General features: G+C 40.0%; 3 non-coding genes across 3 annotated transcripts; 2 read left to right on the forward strand and 1 right to left on the reverse strand.

Moving 5' to 3' along the window:
• Positions 1-403: 403 nt before the first annotated feature.
• LOC112719489 (small nucleolar RNA R71) lies at positions 404-507 on the reverse strand. Its single transcript, XR_003161790.1, has one exon. It is a non-coding gene; the product is annotated as a small nucleolar RNA R71 (small nucleolar RNA).
• A 6,756-nt stretch (positions 508-7,263) lies between these two features.
• On the forward strand, positions 7,264-7,367 carry LOC112718497 (small nucleolar RNA R71). The gene has a single exon (XR_003160835.1). It is a non-coding gene; the product is annotated as a small nucleolar RNA R71 (small nucleolar RNA).
• A 9,352-nt stretch (positions 7,368-16,719) lies between these two features.
• Positions 16,720-16,827, forward strand: LOC112718950 (small nucleolar RNA R71). Its single transcript, XR_003161275.1, has one exon. It is a non-coding gene; the product is annotated as a small nucleolar RNA R71 (small nucleolar RNA).
• The last annotated feature ends 7,730 nt before the right edge of the window (positions 16,828-24,557 follow it).

A 24,557-nucleotide genomic window follows, 5' to 3' on the forward strand; every position in this document is an offset into this window, starting at 1 on the left:
GGAGATGGCAGCTGAACCTAATAATGATAATGCAAGAAGGATGCTTGGTTATTTTACTAAGCCCACGTCCAATTTTGATGGAAGAAGCATCTCCATTCCTGCCATTGGAGCCAATAATTTTGAGCTTAAGCCTCAACTAGTTGCCTTAATGCAACAAAACTGCAAGTTCTATGGACTTCCATCTGAAGATCCTTATCAGTTTTTAACTGAGTTCTTGCAGATTTGTGAGACTGTAAAGACGAATGGAGTAGATCCTGAAGTCTACATACTCATGCTTTTCCCTTTTGCAGTAAGAGACAGAGCTAGAATATGGTTGGATTCACAACCTAAGGATAGCATGGACTCATGGGATAAGCTGGTCATGGCTTTCTTGGATAAATTCTTTCCTCCTCAAAAGCTGAGCAAGCTTAGAGTGGATGTTCAGACCTTCAAACAAAAAGATGGTGAATCCCTCTATGAAGCTTGGGAAAGATACAAGCAGTTGACCAAAAGGTGTCCATCTGACATGTTTTCAGAATGGACCATATTTGATATATTCTATTATGGTCTATTTAAATTTTCAAAAATGTCATTGGACCATTCTGCAGGTGGATCCATTCACCTAAAGAAAACGCCTGCAGAAGCTCAAGAACTAATTGACATGGTTGCAAATAACCAATTCATGTACACTTCTGAGAGGAATTCCGTGAATAATGGAACGCGTCAGAGGAAGGAAGTTCTTGAAATTGATGCTCTGAATGCCATATTGGCTCAGAACAAAGTGTTGACTCAGCAAGTCAACATGATCTCTCAAAGTCTGAATGGATGGCAAAATACATCCAACAGTACTAAAGAGGCAGCATCTGAAGAAGCTTATGATCCTGAGAACCCTGCAATAGCAAAGGTTAATTACATGGGTGAACCTTATGGAAACACCTATAATTCATCATGGAGAAATCATCCAAATTTCTCATGGAAGGATCAACAAAAGCCTGAACAAGGCTTTAACAATGGTGGACGCAATAGGCTGAGTAATAGCAAGCCTTTTCCATCATCTTCTCAGCAACAGACAGAGAATTCTGAACAAAGCACTTCTAATCTAGCCAATCTAGTCTCTGATCTGTCAAAAGCCACTTTCAGTTTCATGAGTGAAACAAGATCCTCCATCAGAAATATGGAGGCACAAGTGGGCTAGCTGAGTAAGAAAGTCATTGAAACTCCTCCCATTATTCTCCCAAGCAATATAGAAGAGAATCCAAAAGGAGAGTGCAAGGCCATTGATGTGATCGATATGGCTGAATGCACAAGGGAGGAGGAGGACGAAAATCCTAGTGAGGAAGACCTCCTGGGACATCTCTCAAGCAAGAGGGAGTTTCCTATTAAGGATCCAAGGGAATCTGAGGCTCATATAAAGACCATAGAGATTCCATTAAATCTCCTTTTGCCATTCATGAGCTCTGAAGACTATTCTTCCACTGAAGAGGATGAAGATGTGATTAGAGAGCAAGTTGCTCAATTTTTAGGAGCTGTCATGAAGCCGAATGCCAAGTTGTTTGGTAATGAGACTTGGGAAAGTGAACCTCCCTTGCTCATTAGTGAACTAGATACCTGGATTCAAAAAATTTTACCTCAAAAAAGACAAGATCCTGGCAAGTTCTTAATACCTTGTACCATAGGCACCATGACCTTTGAAAAAGCTCTATGTGATATGGGGTCAGGGATAAATCTTATGCCACTCTCTGTAATGGAGAAGCTGGGGATCATTGAGGTACAACTTGCCTTGTTCTTATTACAATTGGCAGACAAGTCATTAAGACAAGCTTATGGAGTAGTAGAGGACGTGTTAGTAAAGGTTGAAGGCCTTTACATCCCTGCTGATTTCATAATCTTAAACACTAGGAAGGAAGAGGATGAATGCATCATCGTTGGAAGACCTTTCCTAGCCACAGCAGAAGTTGTGATAGATGTTAACAGAGGAGACTAAGTCCTTCAATTGAATGGGGACTACCTTGTGTTTAAGGCACATGGCCATCCCTCTGTAACAAAGGAGAGCAAGCATGAAGAGCTTCTCTCAGTTCAGAGTCAAACAGAGCCCCCACAGTCAAACTCTAAGTTTGGTGTTGGGAGGCCACAACCAAACACTAAGTTTGGTGTTAAGACCCCATATCCAAACTCTAAGTTTGGTGTTGGGACTATACAACATTGACCTGATCACCTTGTGGCTCCATGAGAGCCCACTGTCAAGCTAATGACATTAAAAGAGCGCTTGTTAGGAGGCAACCCAATTTTTATTTATCTAATTTTAATTTTATTTTATTGTTATTTTGTGTTTTATTAGGTATATGATCATGTGGAGTCACGAAAAAAATATAAAAATTAAAAACAGAATCAAAAACAGCAGAAGAAAAATCACACCCTGGAGGAAGGGCAGACTGGCGTTTAACGCCAGTAAGAAGCATCTGGCTGGCGTTCAATGCCAGAATAGAGCATGAATCTGGCGCTGAACGCTAGAAACAAGCACATTCTGGCGTTTGAACGCCAGGAATGTGCCTTGAGGAAAGCTGGCGCTGAACGCCAGTAACAAGCATGGAACTAGCGTTCAATGCCAGAAACATGCTACACATGGGCGTTGAATGCCCAAAGTGTGCATCATCTCGGCGTTTAAACGCCAGAATGGTGTGCAAAGGCATTTTACATGCCTAATTGGTGCAGGGATGTAAATCCTTGACACCTCAAGATCTGTGGACCCCACAGGATCATCTCAGGATCTGTGGACCTCACAGGATCCCCACCTACCTCGCCCTCTCTCTCTCCATTCATGGTCATCCCTTCTGTTTTCCATTCACCACTCACAAAAAAAAAGAGAGAGAGAAAAGGGAAGACAAAAGCTTCCACCTCTGAGTCATGGGAGATGGAAAGACTCTTATAAAGGGTTTATAGCTCAGTGGTAGAATATTTGACTGTAAATCAAGAGATCCCTAAGATACCTCAGGGGATAAATTGCCCTCTACACAATTATTGGAAGCAACTAAGGGTAGGATCACCAAAATTACTAGGAATCATTCAACAGAAGCAAGGAAGAGACATAGAGGAGCTCAAAGAGCACCATTTGTTCTTCAAGAAGGTGCCACCCTCACTAAGGTGGACTCATTCCTTGTTCTTATTTCTCTGTTTTTTGATTTTTTTTTATGCTTCATGTTTATTTATGTTTTGTGTCTCTACTTCATGATCATTAATGTATAGTAACTATGTCTTAAAGCTATGAATAAAATCCATTAATCCTTCACCTCTCTTAAAAGAAAAATGTTTTAATTCAAAAGAACAAGAAGTACATGAATTTCGAATTTATCCTTGAATTTAGTTTAATTATATTGATGTGGTGACAATACTTTTTGTTTTCTGAATGAATGCTTGAACAGTGCATATTTTTTATCTTGTTGTTTATGAATGTTAAAATTGTTGGCTCTTGAAAGAATGATGAACAAAGAGAAATGTTATTGATGATCTGGAAAATCATGAAATTGATTCTTGAAGCAAGAAAAAGCAGTGAAAACAAAAATCTTGCGAAGAAAAAAAAATGGCAAAAAAAATAGAAAGAAAAAGAAAAAGCAAGCAGAAAAAGCCAATAGCCCTTAAAACCAAAAGGCAAGGGTAAAAAGGATCCAAGGCTTTGAGCATCAATGGATAGGAGGGCCCAAGGAAATAAAATCCAGGCCTAAGCGGCTAAATCAAGCTGTCCCTAACCATGTGCTTGTGTCATAAAGGTCCAAGTGAAAAGCTTGAGACTGAGTGGTTAAGGTCGTGATCCAAAGCAAAAAGAGTGTGCTTAAGAGCTCTGGACACCTCTAACTGGGGACTCTAGCAAAGCTGAGTCACAATTTGAAAAGGTTCACCCAGCCATGTGTCTGTGGCATTTATGTATCCAGTGGTAATATTGGAAAACAAAGTGCTTAGGGCCACGGCCAAGACTCATAAGTAGTTGTGTTCAAGAATCAACATACTTAACTAGGAAAGTCAATAACACTATCCAAAATTCTAAGTTCCTAGAGAAGCCAATCATTCTAAACTTCAAAGGAAAAAGTGAGATGCCAAAACTGTTCAGAAGCAAAAAGCTACAAGTCCCACTCATCTAATTATAATTAATATTCATTGCTATTCTGGAATTTATAGTATATTCTCTTCTTTTTATCCTATTTGATTTTTAGTTGCTTGGGGACAAGCAACAATTTAAGTTTGGTGTTGTGATGAGTGGATAATTTATACGCTTTTTGGCATTGTTTTTAGGCAGTTTTTAGTAAGTTCAAGCTACTTTTATGGATGTTTTCATTAGTTTTTATGTTAAATTCACATTTCTGGACTTTACTATGAGTTTGTGTGTTTTTTTGTGATTTCAGGTAAATTCTGGCTGAAATTGAGGGACTTGAGCAAAATTCTGAAAAAGGCTGACAAAAGGACTGCTGATGCTGTTGGAATCTGACCTCCCTGCACTAAAAATGGATTTTCTGGAGCTTCAGAACTCCAAATGGCGCGCTCTTAACGGCTTTGGAAAGTAGACATCCATAGCTTTCCAGAAATATATAATAGTCTATACTTTATTTGGGAATTGATGACGTAAAGTGGCGCTCAACGCCAAGTACATGCTGCTGTCTGAAGTTAAACGCCAGAAACACGTCACAACCTGGAGTTGAACGTCAGAAACATGCTATAACTCGGCGTTCAACTCCAAGAAAAGCCTCAGCTCGTGGATAGATCAAGCTCAGCCCAAGCATACACCAAGTGGGCCCCGGAAGTGAATTTATGCATCAATTACTTACTCATGTAACCCTAGTAGCTAGTCTAGTATATATAGGACATTTAACTATTGTATTAGTTGTCTTTTGACCATTCGGTCTTCTGATCACGTTTTGGGGGCTGGCCATTCGGCCATGCCTGAACCTTTCACTTATGTATTTTCAACGGTGGAGTTTCTGCACACCATAGATTAAGGGTGTGGAGCTCTGCTGTACCTCAAGTTTCAATACAATTACTATTATTTTCTATTCAATTCTCTTTCATTCTTATTCCAAGATATACGTTGCACTTCAACTTGATGAATGTGATGATCCGTGACACTCATCATCATTCTCACCCATGAACGCGTGTGACTGACAACCACTTCCGTTCTACCTTAGTCCGGGCGCATATCTCTTAAATTCTCCGACAGAATTTTCGTGGTATAAGCTAGATAGATGGCGGCATTCATGGTAATCCGGAAGGTCTAACCTTGTCTGTGGTATTCCGAATAGGATTCCGGAATTGAATGACTGTGACGAGCTTCAAACTCCTGAAGGCTGGGCATTAGTGACAGACGTAAAAGAATCAATGGATTCTATTCATACCTGATTGAGAACCGACAGATGATTAGCCGTGCTGTGACAGAGCATTTGGACCATTTTCACTGAGAGGATGGGATGTAGCCATTGTCAAGGGTGATGCCTCCAGACGATTAGCCATGCAGTGACGGCGCATAGGACTATTTTCCCGAGAGGATGAAAAGTAGCCATTGACGATGGTGATGCCCTACATACAACTTGCCATGGGAAGGAGTAAGAAGGATTGGATGAATGTAATAAGAAAGTAGAGATTCAAGAGGAGCACAGCATCTCCATACGCCTATCTGAATTTCCCACTATTGATTTACATAAGTATTTCTATCTTATTTTATTTCTTTTTATTATTAATTTTCGAAATCCATAATCATTTAATCTGCCTAACTGAGATTTACAAGGTGACCATAGCTTGCTTCATACCAACAATCTCTGTGGGATCGACCCTTACTCACGTAAGGTATTACTTGGATGACCCAATACACTTGCTGGTTAAGTTGAACGTAGTTGTGATCACATATGCCAAAGAGCCATTAAATAAATCTCATGCAAATACAAAGAGGGCAATCACAATTTCGTCCACCAGCCTTCAACCTTTAATAACACATCCTCTACTATTCCATAAGCTTGTCTCAATGACATGTCTGCCAATTGTAATGAGAACAAGGCAGGTTGTACCTCAATGATCCCCAGCTTCTCCATTACAGAGAGTGGCATAAGATTTATCCCTGACCCCAGATCACATAGAGCTTTTTCAAAGGTCATGCTGCCTATGGTACAAGGTATTAAGAACTTGCTAGGATCTTGTCTCTTTTGAGGTAAAATTTGCTGAATCCAGGTATCTAGTTCATTAATGAGCAAGGGAGGTTCACTTTCCCAAGTCTCATTACCAAACAACTTGGCATTCAGCTTCATGATAGCTCCTAAATATTGAGCAACTTGCTCTCCAGTCACATCTTCATCCTCTTCAGAGGAAGAATAGTCTTCAGAGCTCATGAATGGCAGAATGAGATTTAATGGAATCTCTATGGTCTCTATATGAGCCTCAGATTCCTTTGGATCCTTAATAGGAAACTCCTTCTTGCTTGAGAGACGTCCCAGGAGGTCTTCCTCACAAGGATTTTCGTCCTTCTCCTCCCTTGTGCATTCGGCCATATTGATCACATCAATGGCCTTGCACTCTCCTTTTGGATTATCTTCTGTATTGCTTGGGAGAATACTGGGAGGAGTTTCAATGACTTTCTTACTCAGCTGGCCCACTTGTGCCTCCAGATTTCTGATGAAGGATCTTGTTTCACTCATGAAACTGAAAGTGGCTTTTGATAGATCAGAGACTAGATTGGCTAAATTAGAAGTGCTGTGTTCAGAATTCTCTGTCTGTTGCTGAGAAGATGATGGAAAAGGCTTGCTATTGCTCAGCCTATTGCGTCCACCATTGTTAAAGCCTTGTTGAGGCTTTTGTTGATCCTTCCATGAGAAATTTGGATGATTTTTCCATGATGAATTATAGGTATTTCCATAAGGTTCACCCATGTAATTAACCTCTCCCATTGCAGGGTTCTCAGGATCATATGCTTTTTCAGAAGCTGCCTCTTTAGTACTGTTGGATGCATTTTGCCATCCATTCAGACTTTGAGAGATCATGTTGACTTGCTGAGTCAACACTTTGTTCTGAGCCAATACGGTATTCAGAGCATCAATTTCAAGAACTCCCTTCCTCTGAGGCATCCCATTATTCACGGAATTCCTCTCAGAAGTGTACATGAATTGGTTATTTGTAACCATGTCAATAAGTTCTTGAGCCTCTTTAGGCATTTTCTTTAGGTGAATAGATCCACCTGCAGAATGGTCCAATGACATTTTCGAAAACTCAGATACACCATAATAGAATATATCTAATATGGTCCATTCTGAAAACATGTCAGATGGACACCTTTTGGTCAACTGCTTGTATCTTTCCTAAGCTTCATAGAAGGATTCACCATCTTTTTGTTTGAAGGTCTGAACATCCACTCTAAGCTTGCTCAGCCTTTGAGGAGGAAAGAATTTATCCAAGAAGGCTGTGACCAGCTTATCCCAGGAGTCCAGGCTATCCTTAAGTTGTGAATCCAGCCATATTCTAGCTCTGTCTCTTACAGCAAAAGGAAAAAGCATGAGTCTGTAGACTTCAGGATCAACTCCATTCGTCTTAACAGTCTCACAAATCTGCAAGAACTCAGTTAAAAACTGGTAAGGATCTTCAGATGGAAGTCCATAAAACTTGCAGTTCTGTTGCATTAAAGCAACTAGTTGAGGCTTAAGCTCAAAATTGTTGGCTCCAATGGCAGGAATGGAGATGCTTCTTCCATCAAATTTGGATGTTGGTTTTGTGAAGTCACCAAGCATTCTCCTTGCATTATTGTTGTTGGGTTCGGCTGCCATCTCCTTCTCTTGTTCGAAAATTTCTGAAAGGTTGTTTCTGGATTGTTTAGCTTCTCTTAGTTTCCTCTTCAGAGTCTTTTCAGGTTCAGGATCAATTTCAACAAGAGTGCCTTTTTTCTTGTTCCTGCTCATATGAAAGAGAAGAAAACAAGAAAAGAAGAGGAATCCTCTATGTCACAGTATAGAGATTCCTTTATGTTAGTAGAAGAAGAAAGGGGAGAAGAGTGAAGAAGAATAGGTTCGGATTTTTAGATGAAGAGAGGTGAAGAGAAGTGTTAGTAAATAGATAATTAAATAGAATAAGAAAAGGGAGGGAGAATTCAAAAATTAATTTTTGAAAAGGAGTTAGTAAGTTTGAAAATTAAAGATAAGATATGATTAAAATTAAAATTTAAAATAATTAAAAAGAATTTTTGAAAAAAGGATGAGATATTTTCGAAAATTAGAGAGGGAAAAGTAGTTAGGTAGTTTTGAAAAAGATATGAAACAAACACAAAGTCAAATATTTAGTTGAAAAAGATGTTAAAGTCAAATTTGAAAAGATAAGAAGATAAGATAGAAAAGGTGTGTTTGAAAAAATTTAATTTTTAAAATTAAAATGAATTACTTAACTAACAAGAAATTAAAAGATAGGATTCTAGAATTTTAAAGTTTGTACCTTTCTTAACAAGAAAGTAACAAAGTCCAAATTTTTGAATCAATCACATTTATTGTTAGTGTAATTTTCGAAAATATGATATAAAGATAAGAAAAAGATTTTGAAAATAATTTGAAAAATATTTTTGAAAATTTTCGAAAAACAAAGATAAAATTGAAAAGATATGATTTTTGAAAAAGATTTTGAAAAGATAAGATTTTTAAATTTTTGAAAATTTGACTTGACTTGTAAGAAATAACTAATTTTAAAAAAATTTTGACTAAGTCAACTCAAATTTTCGAAAATTATGAGAAAAATAAGGAAAAGATATTTTTTGATTTTTTAATTTTTAATTATGAGAGAGAAAAACACAAACATGACCCAAAACATAAAAATTTTGGATCAAACACATAATGCATGCAAGAACACTATGAATGTCAAGATGAACACCAAGAACACTTTGAAGATCATGATGAACATCAAGAACATATTTTTGAAAAATTTTTGATGCAAAGAAAACATGCAAGACACCAAACTTAGAAATCTTTAATGCATGGACTCTAAGAAACGAAAAATGCACATGAAAAACAACAAACAACACAAAACAAGAAAACATCAAGATCAAAAAAGAAGACTTGTCAAGAACAACTTGAAGATCATGAAGAACACCATGAATGCATGAATTTTCAAAAAAGTGCAAGAGAAAATTTTAAAAGCATGCAATTGACACCAAACTTAAAAATTGACTCAAGACTCAAACAAGAAACACAAAATTTTTTTATTTTTATGATTTTATTAATTTTTTTTTGGATTTTTATTAATTTTTTTCGAAAATAAGGTTTGGAAAAACAAAAAAGAAAAGAAAAATTTTGAAAAAGATTTTTGAAAAATTTTTGAAAAGAAAATTACCTAATCTGAGCAACAAGATGAACCGTCAGTTGTCCATACTCGAACAATCCCCGGCAACGGCGCCAAAAACATGGTGGACGAAATTGTGATTCCATTGTTATTGTATTTTGTAAAATTCATTGCTTTTTCTTTCCCTGGCAATGGCGCCAAAAACTTGATGCCAATACCATGGTTCACAACTATGTGTGGTCACAACTCCGTTCAACTTAACCAGCAAGTGTATTGGGTCATCCAAGTAATACCTTACGTGAGTAAGGGTCGATCCCACATAGATTGTTGGTATGAAGCAAGCTATGGTCATCTTGTAAATCTCAGTCAGGTGGATAATAATTGATTATGGATAAGTTCGAAAATTATTAATAAACAGAAAATAAAATAGGATAGAAATACTTATGTAAATCAATAGTGGGAATTTCAGATAAGCGTTTGGAGATGCTGTGCTTCTCTTGAATCTCTACTGTCTTATTACATTCATCCAATCCTTCTTACTCCTTTCCATGGCAAGCTGTATGTAGGGCATCACCGTTGTCAATGGCTACATCCCATCCTCTCAGTGAAAATGGTCTTATGCTCTGTCATAGCACGGCTAATCATCTGTCGCTTCTCAATCAGGTTGGAATAGAATCCATTGATTCTTTTGCGTCTGTCACTAACGCTTCTCAATTGTTTGAATTGCTAATTGGCTTGGAGTGCACTAAAGCTAGACTTCCCAAGGGTTAGGCTAGGACTTGTGACTCAAGTTAGTTACTTTCGCTTGACTTCCCTCCATTATTAGGGGTTAACTAAGTGAAGCAACACTCAATTGCTATCATAATTGAAGGAAACTATAATGATGGAACTTTCAATGCTCATCCTTGGCCAAGGCTTTTATCTTGATTGATTGTTGTTTACCTTTTTACTAGCCTACACTCTCATACCAACTCTCAAAATCACAAAAGGCTTCCTAATCAATAATGTGCATTTTAAGGCAATTTCTAGGGAGGATGAATCGGGACTAATACTCTCGTTGAAGATTGTAGAATTGTTTGATGTGAAATTTGCGTGTTGGCTAGACTATACTCACGATTGGACTTATTACAATTTCTATACCAACATAAAAATAACGTTCATCACTCCTCCACATCAATCTCAAACTTGTCCACCCTAGCATACAGCTCATCCTTCAGACCCTTCACCCTATCAAACTCAACCTTAGCCTTCTCCATAAAGGCCTTAGTCGCATGAACCGGGGAGTCCCAGATAACTCGAGATAAGGCCGCACCAAGGTTGGCCATCCGAATATTGTTGCTACCAATGAAATCAAGGTGGTGAAGGATGGAGACGTCATCCAGGGGGGACTTTTCCATGAGGAGCTATCAACTCTCTAGCAAAACCAACGCCAACAAATTCTTTATCATTCAGATTATATGTCCCAACAGTTTTTTTTTACGCTTGGGAGGCAGGTGGTGCGGCGAAATTGTGAACTATACTTTTTCACAACTCTCATAATCCCCGGTAATGGCTCCAAAAACGTGGTAGCTCAATACCATGGCATTACACAACTTCGCACAACTAACCAGCAAGTGCACTGGGTCGTCCAAGTAATAAACCTTACGTGAGTAAGGGTCGATCCCACGGAGATTGTTAGTATTGAAGCAAGCTATGCTCATCTTGTAAATCTTAGTCAGGCAAACTCAAATGATAATGGTGATGAACGAAAATAACACAAGGATAAAGATAGAGATACTTATGTAATTCATTAGTAGGAACTTCAGATAAGCGCATGAAGATGCCTTCCCTTCCGTCTCTCTGCTTTCCTACTGCCTTCATCCAATCCTTCTTCCTCCTTTCCATGGCAAGCTCGTGTAGGGTTTCACTGTTGTCAGCAGCTACCTCCCATCCTCGCAGTGAAAGCTAATGCACACACTCTGTCACAGTGCTGCCAATCACCGGTGTGGTTCCCTCCCCTACCGGAATAGAATCCAGTGATTCTTTTGCGTCTGTCACTAACGCCCAGTAGGTTACAGGTTTGAAGCATGTCACAGTCATTCAGTCATTGAATCCTACTCAGAATACCACAGACAAGGTTTAGACCTTCCGGATTCTCTTGAATGCTGCCATCAGGTCCTGCCTATACCACGAAGATTCCGATTAAAGAATCCAAGAGACATTCACTAGAGCCTTGGTTGCTTGTAGAACAAGAGTGGTTGTCAGTCACCTTGTTCATGGGTGAGAATGATGATGAGTGTCACGGATCATCACATTCATCAAGTTGAAGAACAAGTGATATCTTAGAACAAGAACAAGCGGAATTGAATGGAAGAACAATAGTAATTGCATTAATACTCGAGGTACAGCAGAGCTCCACACCTTAATCTATGGTGTGTAGAAACTCCACCGTTGAAAATACATAAGCATAAGGTCTAGGCATGGCCGAATGGCCAGCCTCCCAATGATCTAAGAACACAATGTCCAAAGATATAAAGATCCAAAGACTTAAAGATCCAAAAACTTCTAATACAATAGCAAAAGATCCTACTTATAAGAAACTAGTAGCCTAAGGTGTACAGAAATGAGTAAATGACATAAAAATCCTCTTCCGGGCCCACTTGGTGTGTGCTTGGGCTGAGCAATGAAGCAAATTTCGTGTAGAGACTCTTCTTGGAGTTAAACGCCAGCTTTGGTGCCAGTTTGGGCGTTTAACTCCCATTTGGGTGCCAGTTCCAGCGTTTAACGCTGGGATTTCTTGAGGTGACTTTGAACGCCGGTTTGGGCCATCAAAAATATACTAAAAACTAACTATATCATACTAAAAACATACTAAAAACAATGCCAAAAAGTATACAAATTATCCGCTCATCACAACACCAAACTTAAATTGTTGCTTGTCCTCAAGCAACTGAAAATCAAATAAGATAAAAAGAAGAGAATATGCAATGAATTCCAAAAACATCTGTGAAGATCAGTATTAATTAGATGAGCGGGGTTTTTAACTTTTTGCCTCTGAACAGTTTTGGCATCTCAATCTATCCCTTGAAATTCAGAATGGTTGGCTTCTTTAGGAACTCAGAGTCCAGATAGTGTTAATGATTCTCTTAGTAAGGTATGATGATTCTTGAACATAGCTATTTATTGAGTCTTGGCTGTGGCCCAAAGCACTCTGTCTTCCAGTATTACCACCGGATACATACATGCCACAGACACATAATTGGGTGAACCTTTTCAGATTGTGACTCAGCTTTGCTAAAGTCCCCAATTAGAGGTGTCCAGGGTTCTTAAGCACACTCTTATTTGCCTTGGATCACAACTCTTATTTCTCTAAATTTTTTTTTTCGGTTTTTTTTTTTTTTGAATAGCTTTTTCTTGCTTCAAGAATCATTTTATTGATTTTTCAGATCCTCAGTAACATGTCTCCTTTTTCATCATTCTTTCAAGAGCCAACATTCATGAACCACAAATTCAAGATACATATGCACTGTTTACACATACATTCAGAGAACAAAAATATTACCACCACATCAAAATAATTAAACTATTATAAAATTCAAAATTCATGCAATTCTTTCTTTTATCAATTAGGCACGTTTTTATTGAAGAAAGGTGATGGATTCATAGGACATTCAAAACTTTAAGGCATAGACACTAAGACACTAATGATCACAAGACACAAACATGGATAAACACAAGCATAAATTTTCGAAAAACAGAAGAACAAATAACAAAGAAATCAAAGAACGGGTCCACCTTAGTGATGGCGGCTCTTTCTTGCTCTTGAAGATCCTATGGAGTGCTTGAGCTCCTCAATGTCTCTTCCTTGTCTTTGTTGCTCCTCCCTCATGATTCTTTGATCTTCTCTAATCTCATGAAGGATGATGGAGTGTTCTTGATGCTCCACCCTTAGTTGTCCCATGTTGGAACTCAACTCTCCTAGGGAGGTGTGTAGTTGCTCCCAATAGTTTTGTGGAGGGAAATTCATCCCTTGAGGAATTTCAGGGATCTCATGATGAGTGGGATCTCTTGTGTACTCCATCCTTTTCTTGGTGATGGGTTTGTCCTCATCAATGGGGATGTCACCCTCTATGTCAACTCCAACTAAATAACAGAGGTGACAAATGAGATGAGGGAAGGCTAACCTTGCCAAGGTGGAGGTCTTGTCCGCCACCTTATAGAGTTCTTGGGCTATAACCTCATGAACCTCTATTTCTTCTCCAATCATGATGCTATGGATCATGATAGCCCGGTCTATGGTAACTTCGGACCGGTTGCTAGTGGGGATGATTGAGCGTTGTATGAACTCTAACCATCCTCTAGCCACGGGCTTGAGGTCATGCCTTCTCAATTGGACCGGCTTTCCTCTTGAATCTTGCTTCCATTGTGCGCCCTCTTCACATATGACTGTGAGGACTTGGTCCAACCTTTGATCAAAGTTGACCCTTCTAGTGTAAGGATGTTCATCTCCTTGCATCATAGGCAAGTTGAACGCCACCCTCACACTCTCCGAACTAAAATCCAAGTATTTCCCCCGAACCATAGTAAGATAATTCTTTGGATTCGGGTTCACACTTTGGTCATGGTTCTTGGTGATCCATGCATTGGCATAGAACTCTTGAACCATCAAGATTCCGACTTGTTGAATGGGGTTGGTAAGAACTTCCCAACCTCTTCTTCGGATCTCATGTCGGATTTCCGGATATTCACCCTTTTTGAGTGAAAAGGGGACCTCGGGGATCACCCTTTTCAAGGCCACAACTTCATAGAAGTGGTCTTGATGCACCTTTGAGAGGAATCTATCCATCTCCCATGACTCGGAGGTGGAAGCCTTTGCCTTCCCTTTCCTCTTTCTAGAGGTTTCTCCGGCCTTGGATGCCATAATGGTTATGGAAAAACGAAAAAGCAACGCTTTTACCACACCAAACTTAAAATGTTTGCTCGTCCTCGAGCAAAAGAAGAAAGAAGAGAGTAGAAGAAGAAGAAATGAGGAGGAGGGAGATGGTGGTGAATTCGGCCAAAGAGGGGGAGAAGTGGTGTTTAGGTTGTGAAAATGAAGGGTTGAAGAAGGGTATATATAGGAGAGAGGGGGGTAAAGGTTCGGCCATTATGGGTGGGTTTGGGAGGGAAAGTGGTTTGAATTTGAAGGGTGAGGTTGGTGGGGATTTATGAAGGATGGATGTGAGTGGTGAAGAGGAGGGTAGGATTTGATAGGTGAGGGGTTTTTGGGGAAGAGGTGTTGAGGTGATTGGTGAATGGGGGAAGAAGAGAGAGAGTGATGGTAGGGTCCTGTGGGGTCCACAGATCCTGTAGTGTCAAGGAAAAGGCATCCTTGCACCAAATGGCATCAAAATCCACGTTTTGAGCCATTTCTGGCGTTAAACGCCGGGCTGGTGCCCATTCCTGGCGTTTAACGCCAGGTTCTTGCCCTTTACTGGCGTTTAACGCCAGTCTGGTGCCCCTTTCTGGCGTTAAACGCCCAGATGGGTGCCAGACTGGGCGTTAAACGCCCAACTGCTAGGCTGACTGGCGTTTAAACGCCAGCAGCATCTTCCTCCAGGGTGTGCTGTTTTTCTTCCTGTTTTTCATTCTGTTTTTGCTTTTTTCATTGTCTTTGTGACTTCTTATGATCATCAACCTACAAAAAAGATAAAATAACAAAAGAAAATAATTAATTATAAAACATTGGGTTGCCTCCCAACAAGCGCTTCTTTAATGTCATTAGCTTGACAGAGGACTCTCATGGAGCCTCAGAAGTGCTCAGAACCGTGTTGGACCCTCCCAACACCAAACTTAGAGTTTGAATGTGGGGGTTTCAACACCAAACTTAGAGTTTGGTTGTGGCCTCCCAACACCAAACTTAGAGTTTGACTGTGGGGGCTCAGTTTGGCTCTGTTTTGAGATAAGCTCTTCATGCTTCCTCTCCATGAAGACAGAGGGATATCCTTGGGCCTTAAACACCAAGGATTCTTCATTCACTTGAATGATCAACTCTCCTCTATCAACATCAATCACAGCCTTTGCTGTGGCTAGGAAGGGTCTGCCAAGGATGATGGATTCATCCATGCATTTCCCAGTCTCTAGGACTATGAAATCAGTAGGAATGTAATGGTCTTCAACTTTAACCAGAACATCCTCTACAAGTCCATAGGATTGTTTTCTTGAGTTGTCTGCCATCTCTAGTGAGATTTTTGCAGCTTGCACCTCAAAGATCCCTAATTTCTCCATTACAGAGAGGGGCATGAGGTTCACACTTGACCCTAAGTCACACAAGGCCTTCTTGAAGGTCATGGTGCCTATGGTACAAGGTATAGAAAACTTCCCAGGATCCTGCCTCTTTTGAGGCAATTGCTGCCTAGACAAGTTATCCAGTCCCTTGGTGAGCAGAGGGGGTTCATCCTCCCAAGTCTCATTTCCAAATAACTTGTCATTCAGCTTCATGATTGCTCCAAGGTATTTAGCAACTTGCTCTTCAGAGACATACTCATCCTCTTCAGAGGAAGAATACTCATCAGAGCTCATGAATGGCAGAAGTAAGTCCAATGGGATCTCTATGGTCTCAGTTTGAGCCTCAGATTCCCAAGATTCCTCATTGGGGAACTCAGTGGAGGTCAGTGGACGTCCATTGAGGTCTTCCTCAGTGGCGTTCACTGCCTCTTCTTCCTCCCAGAATTCGGCCATATTGATGGCCTTGCATTCCCCTTTTGGATTTTCTTCAGTATTACTTGGGAGAGTGCTTGGAGGAAGTTCAGTAATTTTCTTGCTCAGCTGACCCACTTGTCCTTCCAAATTCCTAATGGAGGATCTAGTTTCAGTCATGAAACTTTGAGTGGTCTTAATTAGATCAGAGACCATAGTTGCTAAGTCAGAGGTATTCTGCTTAGAACTCTCTGTCTGTTGCTGAGAAGATGATGGGAAAGGCTTGCTATTACTAAACCTGTTTCTCCCACCATTATTGTTATTGAAACCTTGTTGAGGTCTCTGTTGATCCTTCCATGAAAGATTTGGATGATTCCTCCATGAAGGGTTGTAGGTGTTTCCATAGGGTTCTCCCATGTAATTCACCTCTTCCATTGAAGGGTTCTCAGGATCATAAGCTTCTTCCTCAGATGAAGCTTCCTTAGTACTGCTTGGTGCATTTTGCATTCCAGACAGACTTTGAGAAATCATATTGACGTGTTGGGTCAATATTTTATTCTGAGCCAAAATGGCATTCAGAGTGTCAATCTCAAGAACTCCTTTCTTCTGACTAGTCCCATTGTTCACAGGATTTCTTTCAGAAGTGTACATGAATTGGTTATTTGCAACCATTTCAATCAGTTCTTGAGCCTCAGTAGGCGTCTTCTTCAGATGAAGAGATCCTCCAGAAGAGCTATCCAAGGACATCTTGGACAGTTCAGAGAGACCATCATAGAAAATGCCTATGATGCTCCAGTCAGAAAGCATATCAGTGGGACACTTTCTGATCAATTGTTTGTATCTTTCCCAAGCTTCATAGAGGGATTCTCCTTCCTTCTGTCTGAAGGTTTGGACTTCCACTCTAAGCTTACTCAATTTTTGAGGTGGAAAGAACTTTGCCAAGAAGGCATTGACTAGCTTTTCCCAAGAGTCCAGGCTTTCTTTAGGTTGAGAGTCCAACCATGTTCTAGCTCTGTCTCTTACAGCAAAAGGGAATAGCATCAGTCTGTAGACCTCAGGGTTAACCCCATTAGTCTTGACTGTGTCACAGATTTGCAAGAACTCAGCTAAAAACTGATGAGGATCTTCCATTGGAAGTCCATGGAACTTGCAATTCTGTTGCATTAGAGAAACTAATTGAGGCTTAAGCTCAAAGTTGTTTGCTCCAATGGCAGGGATAGAGATGCTTCTCCCATAGAAGTCGGGAGTAGGTGCAGTAAAGTCACCCAGCACCTTCCTTGCATTGTTGGCATTGTTGTTGTTTTCGGCTGCCATGTGTTCTTCTTCCTTGAAGAATTCGGTCAGGTGCTCTAAAGAGAGTTGTGCTTTGGCTTCTCTTAGCTTTCTCTTCAAGGTCCTTTCAGGTTCAGGATCAGCCTCAACAAGAATGCCTTTGTCTTTGCTCCTGCTCATAAGAAAGAGAAGGGAGCAAGAAGATGTGGAATCCTCTATGTCACAGTATAGAGATTCCTTTAGGTGTCAGAGGAAAAGAAGAGTAGAAGACAGAAGTGGAAAATTCGAACTTATCAGAGAGAATGGAGTTCGAATTTTGCATTAAAGGATAGTGTTAGTCCATAAATAGAAGGATGTGAGAAGGAGGGAATTGATTTTTCGAAAATTAAGTGGGAAATTTGAAAACATTTTTGAAAAACATTACTTAATTTTCGAAAATGAAAATGGAAAAAGAAATCAAGTGATTTTTGAAAAAGACTTTGAAATTAGAAATCAAAAAGATTTGATTGAAAGCTTAATTAAAAAAAAGATGTGATTTGAAAACATTTTAAAAAGATTTGATTTGAAAATTAAAAACTTGACTAACAAGAAAAGATATGATTCAATCATTAAACCTTTCTCAACAGAAAAGGCAACATACTTGAAATGTTGAATCAAATCATTAATTGATAGTAAGTATCTTTGAAAAAGGAAAGGAGTTAATTTTGAAAAAGATTTGATTGGAAAATTGATTTGAAAAAGATTTGATTTTGAAAAGATTTTGAAAACTTAGAAAAAAAATCTGATTTGAAAACAAAATCTTCCTCCCTTAGCCATCCTGGCGTTAAACGCCCAGAATGGTATACATTCTGGCGTTTAACGCCCAAAATGCTACCTTTTTGGGCGTTAAACGCCCAACCAGGTACCCTGGCTGGCGTTTAAACGCCAGTCTGTCCTTCTTCACTGGGCGTTTTGAACGCCCAGCTTTTTCTGTGCAATTCCTCTGCTGTATGTTCTGAATCTTCAATTCTCTGTATTATTGACTTGAAAAGACACAAATTAAAAATATTTTTGGATTTTTAGTAATAAGGACAAACCAAAATGCAACAAGAATCAAATAACAATGCATGCAAGACACCAAACTTAGCAGTTTGTAAACTACTGACACTAACAAAATGAAAATGCATATGAGACACACAAAACAATCAAGTCAAATTGAATTCAAAGATCAGAGTAAGTAAATCATCAAGAACATCTTGAAGATCACCAAGATACATGAATGCATGCAATTGACACCAAACTTATGATGAGACTCTAGACTCAAACAAGAAATATTTTTGGATTTTATGATTTTGTAAAATTTTTTTTTTGTTTTTTTTTTTTTTTGTGTTTTTCGAAAATGAAATGGAAAAGGTATCAAAATTCTTAATGAGAATTCCAGGAATCAGTGCAATGTTAGTCTAAGACTCCGGTCCAGGAATTAGACATGGCTTTACAGCCAGCCAAGCTTTCAAAGAAAGCTTCGGTCCAAAACACTAGACATGGCCAGAGGCCAGCCAAGCCTTAGCAAATCACTGCTCCAAAAGCAAGATTGATACAAAATCAACAAGCTCTTGTGGTGATGAGTTGAAACCTCGGTCCAATGAAATTAGACATGACTTCTCAGCCAGCCAGATTTCAACAAATCATCATGAAACTCTAGAATTCATCTTCAAGAATTTCGAAAAAAATAAATACCTAATCTAAGCAACAAGATGAACCGTCAGTTGTCCAGCCTAAACAATCCCGGGCAATAACACCAAAAACTTGATGTTGTTGCCGGATCTTGGCACTGATGTTACCAAAGCTTGCTCAAAACTTGAACAATCCCCGGCAACGGCGCCAAAAACTTGGTGCGGCGAAATTGTGAACTATACTTTTTCACAACTCTCATAATCCCCGGTAATGGCTCCAAAAACGTGGTAGCTCAATACCATGGCATTACACAACTTCGCACAACTAACCAGCAAGTGCACTGGGTCATCCAAGTAATAAACCTTACGTGAGTAAGGGTCGATCCCACGGAGATTGTTAGTATTGAAGCAAGCTATGCTCATCTTGTAAATCTTAGTCAGGCAAACTCAAATGATAATGGTGATGAACGAAAATAACACAAGGATAAAGATAGAGATACTTATGTAATTCATTGGTAGGAACTTCAGATAAGCGCATGAAGATGCCTTCCCTTCCGTCTCTCTGCTTTCCTACTGCCTTCATCCAATCCTTCTTCCTCCTTTCCATGGCAAGCTCGTGTAGGGTTTCACTGTTGTCAGCAGCTACCTCCCATCCTCGCAGTGAAAGCTAATGCACACACTCTGTCACAGTGCTGCCAATCACCGGTGTGGTTCCCTCCCCTACCGGAATAGAATCCAGTGATTCTTTTGCGTCTGTCACTAACGCCCAGTAGGTTACAGGTTTGAAGCACGTCACAGTCATTCAGTCATTGAATCCTACTCAGAATACCACAGACAAGGTTTAGACCTTCCGGATTCTCTTGAATGCCGCCATCAGGTCCTGCCTATACCACGAAGATTCCGATTAAAGAATCCAAGAGACATTCACTAGAGCCTTGGTTGCTTGTAGAACAAGAGTGGTTGTCAGTCACCTTGTTCATGGGTGAGAATGATGATGAGTGTCACGGATCATCACATTCATCAAGTTGAAGAACAAGTGATATCTTAGAACAAGAACAAGCGGAATTGAATGGAAGAACAATAGTAATTGCATTAATACTCGAGGTACAGCAGAGCTCCACACCTTAATCTATGGTGTGTAGAAACTCCACCGTTGAAAATACATAAGCATAAGGTCTAGGCATGGCCGAATGGCCAGCCTCCCAATGATCTAAGAACACAATGTCCAAAGATATAAAGATCCAAAGACTTAAAGATCCAAAAACTTCTAATACAATAGCAAAAGATCCTACTTATAAGAAACTAGTAGCCTAAGGTGTACAGAAATGAGTAAATGACATAAAAATCCTCTTCCGGGCCCACTTGGTGTGTGCTTGGGCTGAGCAATGAAGCAAATTTCGTGTAGAGACTCTTCTTGGAGTTAAACGCCAGCTTTGGTGCCAGTTTGGGCGTTTAACTCCCATTTGGGTGCCAGTTCCAGCGTTTAACGCTGGGATTTCTTGAGGTGACTTTGAACGCCGGTTTGGGCCATCAAATCTTGGGCAAAGTATGGACTATCATATATTGCTGGAAAGCCCAGGATGTCTAATTTCCAACGCCGTTGAGAGATCGCCAATTGGGCCTCTGTAGCTCCAGAAAATCCACTTCGAGTGCAGGGAGGTCAGAATCCAACAGCATCTGCAGTCCTTTTTGGTCTCCAAATCAGATTTTTGCTCAGGTCCCTCAATTTCAGCCAGAAAATACCTGAAATCACAGAAAAACACACAAACTCATAGTAAAGTCCAGAAAAGTAAATTTTAACTAAAAACTAATAAAAATATACTAAAAACTAACTATATCATGCTAAAAACATACTAAAAACAATGCCAAAAAGTATACAAATTATCCGCTCATCAGCAGGCTAGCAGCATTAGGAGGCGAGGCAGGACCAGAAGTTGCCTGAGATGGATCAGAGGGAACTACCTGAACTTTAGGGGTCGAGATGATCTTTCTTGGGCCCTAAAAGTCAGAAGTCGGCTTCTTTGGGGACACCTGAGAAGACCCTTCACCCAAGGTCTTAGCTGACAAGTTTTAGGCAGCTGTCGCTTTTTTGGCCCTCCGAAAGGCCTTCATGGAGTCTGAAGATTTCACCATCTCTGAAATGGAAACCAGGAAAGCAAGTTATAACAATAAGGAGGGATAAATTTACAAATAATAGAAGAAAACCAGTTCAAAAAGAAGTCGGATGCTACCTAGCTCGGCACGTAGGAGGAAAGGATCTCCTAGAAAAACCAACACCCACAAAAGCTTGTTCTACTTCATCCAAACTCTCCCAAGAATACGTGGGAGCTGCTATATCTTTTTGCCAACACAAAGGAAAGGTCGGCTTGTCATTCTCATCTAAAAAAGAAGGGTCGGACATTCTCGACAGGTCGGACCTTAAAGTAATAGTTCTTAAAATCTCGAAAGGACTCGTCAAACATTGAAAAACTTTCTTCCCCTAGGTAGATCGAAATGAAATCCAAGAAGTATTCTTTTTTACCACTCTAGGCTTAGTAAAAATAAAAGGATAAAGAAAAAGAGGTGTGGTAGGCCAGACACCTAATTCTTGGCACAACAGCTGGAAAATCTTAATGAAGGCCCAAGTGTTTGGATGAAGCTGGGAAAGGGCCATATTACAACTCCATAAAAGGGATGGTGATATTCAGCTGACTAAAGAAGTAGTCATAAGCATAGAAGAAGGGTCGTTCTCCCTGAGTTAAGAGAGGGAAACTAACCCTCTCCTCAGGATCAGGCGACACCAGTTCATAATTCGTTTCATCATCTCTATTGCTACAGGTCATATGGAACCTCCTAAGCCTCACACAGTACTCAGGATCAGCCACGGTCACACACATCAGGACTATTGAATCCAGCCAATCGGCCATACCAGCAGAAACTTTGGTTGACATCTCGACAATGTTTTTTCTTGAAGACATAGGCCAACTATCCCTACAGTAAGAAAAATAAAAAAACAGTCACTATCGAAACAACTCGAACAAGAAACAGAGAGTGAGGAAACATGTGCACAAGGAATATCACAGCAAAAGGGCACCCTAGGTTTCACAAAAACACCAACAAGGCCAGGGGCACCCTTTGGAGGTAATGAAGATACAAGCATACAGGAAAATCAACAAAATAACCAAGATCCTAATTGAGACCCTAGCCCCTTCGCCAAAAAGGGCACAACCAAAACTTCATCACCTAAGTGTTTACACGTTCTCAGAACAATGAAACAGAGATAAAAAAGATCGCAACTTTAAAGAAAAATAAAGATATGCAGAATGTTTCAACCTTTTAATCCAGTAAAAAGAAATAAAATTTGCAAAAAAGGAAGGCATGCAAGGATGAAAGCGATGAGAACGACGACAAATAAAGCATACATGAAGAAAAGTACCAACCTGCGATGAAGAAGGAATGAGGACAATGAGCAGTAAGCCACACCAAATGCAGTAAAGGGTCCAAAAATCCAAGAAAGGAACGACCTTGAGGATGAAAGGAAGTAAGTCTCTGTCACTAAGCAGAAGAAGTGCACGAACGAATCCAAAAGCAAAAGAGAAACTAGCAGAGGTTCAAAGGATGTAACACAATAGGAGGAAGAAGAAAACCGAAACGAAGGGCAAAACCTTTTCTTTGATCTCAAACATAGTGTAGAGAGGGAAAAGAAACTGCAAAAAAAAAATAAAAGTCTACTCAATGGGCATTAAAGGCACATGCGTATTCCCAAGTGAAACGAATGTGGCAAAAGAAGCAAAAAGAAAAAACGCTTCGTATTTAAACTTAGCGTAAAACCTGCAAACAGAAGTACATCTTGGACCAAGATGCTTGAGGACGACTTTCCCAAAGACATCAAAGCTCAGAAAGCATGACCTCATGGAAAGGTCCGAGCTCAAGCAGGGGCACTGTTCATACCCAGGGTCGAGCTAGGCAAGCCAAGTTGGAGAAGACAAAAAATGACCGACTTACAAAGCTTGGTCGACACCGACCTCTACCTAAAGAGCTCAGCCAAATTGCTACAAGGGCCTAAGTAAGCCCGAAGCAGAAGATCACAGCTGACCTAAAGGCGGCTGGCCTAAGATAAGGGGACTCACCCATAAAAGAAAGATAAGATAACAAACCTATCTCAAGGGAAGTCATCCTAGACTACTATAAATACACTGGAACACCCAGGTATTACTCATACTCTGATTTTACACAAAAAACCTGCCTAAAGCACGTGCTAACTTAAGCATTAGAGTCTCTTATAGGTACCTGGTGCACGAAATTGCAATCACACCTTTGCAACTCCGCATAACTAACCAGCAAGTGCACTGGGTCGTCCTAGTAATAATTCCTTACGCGAGTAAGGGTCGATCCCACGAAGATTGCCGGCTTGAAGCAAGCTATGGTTATCCTGTAACTCTTGGTCAGTAGATTAGTGATAAAAATGATTTCGTTTATAAAAAGTAAAAGAGCATGACATGAATGATACTTGTTATTCAGTAATGGAGAACAGGTTGAGGTTTCAGAGATGCTCTATCTTCTGAATCTCTGCTTTCCTATTGTCTTCTTGTCCAAACACGCATGGCTTCCTTCCATGGCAAGCTGTATGTTGGTGGATCACCGTTGTCAATGGCTACCATCCATCCTCTGAGTGAAAATGGTCCTGGTACGGTTTTTCTACGGCTAATCAACTGTCGGATCTCTCGTCTCGGATGAAAAATACCAGGCACAGCTACCGCACGACTAATCATCTGTTGGTTCTCACTTGTGTCGGAATAGGATCTCTCTATCCTTTTGCACACTGTCACTACGCCCAACATTCGTGAGTTTGAAGCTCGTCATAGTCATCCCATCCCAGATCCTACTCGGAATACCACAGACAAGGTTTAGACTTTTCGGATCTCAGCAATGCTGCCAATTGGTTCTAGCCTCTACCACGAAGGTTCTGATCTTACGAGTTTCAATGCTCTGTTGTGAGGAAATGCAAGTCTCGTGGATTAGAAACACAAGAGATACGCACTCAAGCTGTCGCCCAACGACTACATTGAGCTCAGATAGAACGGAAGTGGTTGTCAAGCACGCGTTCATAAATTTGAGAATGATGATGAGTGTCACGGATCATCACATTCTTCATATTGAAGTACGAGTGAGTATCTTAGAATAGAAGCAAGCGTGATTGAATAGAAAATAACAGTAATTGCATTAATCCATTGAAACACAACAGAGCTCCTCACCCCCACCTCTGGGGTTTAGAGACTCCTGCCGTAGAAGATACAATATGAGACAAAAAAATGTCACCCACCTAAATGTCATCCTACAATATGAGATACAAATACTGAGAAGTCATCCATGAAGACTTCCAGAAATTTTTCTACCATATCAGAGAAGATAGAGAGCATGCACCTCTTAAAGGTTTCAGGTTCATTGCACAGGCCAAATGGCATCCTTCTGTAGGCAAATACTCTAGAGGGACATGTGAATGCTATTTTCTCTTGGTCCTGAGGATCTACTGCAATTTTGGTTATAACCTGAATAGCCATCCAAAAAGCAGTAGTATTTATGACCTGCTAGTCTCTCTAGCATCTGGTCTATGAATGGTAAAAGAAAATGATCCTTTCTAGTGGCTGTATTGAGCCTTCTGTAGTCAATACACATATGCCACTGGTGCACGAAATTGTGATCATCAATGGCGCCATCAACATGGTACGCACAATT

The sequence above is a fragment of the Arachis hypogaea genome, chromosome 10 (genome assembly GCF_003086295.3).
Source record: "Arachis hypogaea cultivar Tifrunner chromosome 10, arahy.Tifrunner.gnm2.J5K5, whole genome shotgun sequence".
NCBI lineage: Eukaryota > Viridiplantae > Streptophyta > Magnoliopsida > Fabales > Fabaceae > Arachis > Arachis hypogaea.